Raw genomic sequence first — 2829 nt, forward strand, 5'->3', positions numbered from 1 at the left:
AAAATTCTATTTTTGGAATTTTTTGAAAGATATTTATAAATTAAAAATATATCTACACATCTATTAGTTATTATAAAATGAGCATTACATTGACAACATTTATTAATAATACTATTGAATTTCATCTTAATTTTATAACTAATCGTGCTTTAAAAAATAATTATAAATTTGTTATATTATATTATTATATTCTTTATTATACTTTAATTTTTTGATGTTATTGCATCACTTTACGAAGTGCCTATATACGTAATTGCATCAGTTGTAGCACCTATTTAATTAATTTCAATCACGACAGAGAATGATATGGATGATTGTTTCTTTTAAACTATTTGATGAAAACGTTACATAAAATTGGGGTTGCATAATCATCCGAAATTATTATTATATTTTTGACTGTAAATCACTGGATTTATGCAATTTTAGTTTAATTAATGTCATATAAAACTGACTGCTCGTACAAGTTGCTTAAAACATGCGACTCAAAAAATCCCGAAATGGCGGCTCAAGAAGTAGGTCACGCGTGTCCTGACCTTCTTATATAAACCTTGGGTTAGTAGATAGATTTACCATTTCCAAGCATCTTCATGCAATTTTTTTTCCGGTCTTTTCTGCGAAAAAACAAAAAAGAGAAGTTCGAATAAGTGTTTTTTGATGGGTGTAAGTCTGGCATCTGCAAATCTGGTAAGATGTGGCATATTTTTACACCACTTCAAACCTTATCTATCGATTCTGGTAGTATTTACTTGGTTGGTATAGTTCTGCTGTTTTCAAGCAGTTTTGTAATTTTTTCTACTGTTCTGTCAAGAAAAATCTTATTCGTAATTACATTTTTGAAATTTTATATTATAAGAAAGAAAAAGTGTATTTGGTTTTTAGAAAAGTTTAATGAGATGATAACTTGAAATTGCAGATGATGATGTAGATAAATAGAAAATAATTTTATTTTTGATTTAATTTATCCAGGTTTTAAATAGAGATCTGTTAATTAAACTGTTACATTGCTACATATTGTGAATGAAAGTTTTGTACATAATGTTCTGTGTATGCTATATCTGTTCAAAATATACGTAATGGTAAAATAAGTAAATAAATTTGCATTTTTCTGTTTTATTTAATTACATATGTATGACAATATAATTAAAAAATCATAGCTTATCCTCTTATAAATTCAAATAACCATATAAATTTAATCCAGATAAAGACAAACTACAGTATTTTTAAAAATAATTTATTTACTTTTACACTATATAAAGTGTGCTATACAATTTTACTTTATTCAGTATAGTGAGAAATAGTATTTGGGTTTAAATACTTTTGTATTTTTGACATGAGAAATTACACTTCTTATGACACTCATATTGGATCGACAAATTTTGGGAATTTATATAATATTCTGCGCTATCAAAAGTAGAATATGAATGAATATTTATTGATAGCTTACTACACCTATCACTTCTTTATATAGGTCTAAAACATCAGTAACATGTCTATCTTTTAAACTTCGTCATTACTAATCATTATTAACGTCAATATCTAATAATACTGTCTGATCTCTTGCTACAACTATCTGTTTTATTTGTCAACCTATAACTCATCATCCATCCTAAAATAACCTCTAAGTCATTATGTGCCTGTAAATATGTTATATATGTTTTCTAACTAGTTGTAATTTTCACTTTTGCAACTCATCCTGAAGTGTAATTTCCTCTTTTTCCTCTAACAGGCTATAGCTGAAATCGAAGAACTAAATCTATTGATTTGTAATCCTTCTCTCTAACCTATTCCTAAGTTTTTTGGTACAACTTTAATATCTCTTTATCTCATTAATAAACACAATATAAATTGTGAATAACATATATCATAGCTTTATTCTCACTGCAAACTACAATAATTTATCTAATATTAATAAAAACAAAAAGATATGGGCATAACCTTGATAAACAAAGCTACCCTAAATTCTAAATCTATCCAATCTTAATACATGGTTTAACATTTCTACACATTTTCACAGTTAAATGTATATAATTCTTTTTTTTAATTCCTTTCTTCCTGATTCAGAGAGTTCTAGGGAATCCCGAAGGCATCCCATATTAATAATGTATATACAGGCTTAACTATAAATTTTCTGACTACTTTTTCTTACCATTAACGAAAACTTCCAAATATACATAATACTGAACACAAATTGTAAGCAAAAAACAAGCAGTCTAATCAATTTAAAGTCTAAAATTGTAAAAGTGACAGTTAACAGAAATAGAAATATTAACGACATTTACGAATAAATAACGTTCAAAACCAAATTAAAGTAGTATTTATAAGCAGCTTTTTAAAAAAGACAAAACCAATAACTGAGGTAAACACGAGAAAATTTCATATACTAAAGGAATTTCGAATATTTTCAGCTGATTCATCCTATGCTCAAGCGAAACTTACGCCGCAAAGCGATTGTAGCACTCGAAGTGGTATAAATATTTATTATTAATATTATTACGCTATCGTAGCATTAGAACTATTGCTAAGTAAGAGACCAGTATATGTATAGACTCTGTTTTTACTATGCCGGCGCTGTTATATATATAGGGGAGACCGGGGCAAGATCGGCATGTTAAGCTTTACTTAAATTTTGTGTAATAAATACTGCTGTAAACTGAAAAAAAAGCTTTGCATATTGTCTATTGGAATGTTACCTTACTATAGAACTGGTTAAAATCAGTTTGGAAATAAAAATAATTAAAATAATTACAACTTTACAAGAAGAGAGAAATTGACGAAGTTGCCCCGGGTATAGGGGCAAGATCGGCAACTTCTCTCTTTTTGTAAAGTTGT

The sequence above is a fragment of the Centruroides sculpturatus genome, unplaced genomic scaffold, assembly GCF_000671375.1.
Source record: "Centruroides sculpturatus isolate CEXI.00-Female unplaced genomic scaffold, Cexi_2.0 scaffold292, whole genome shotgun sequence".
NCBI lineage: Eukaryota > Metazoa > Arthropoda > Arachnida > Scorpiones > Buthidae > Centruroides > Centruroides sculpturatus.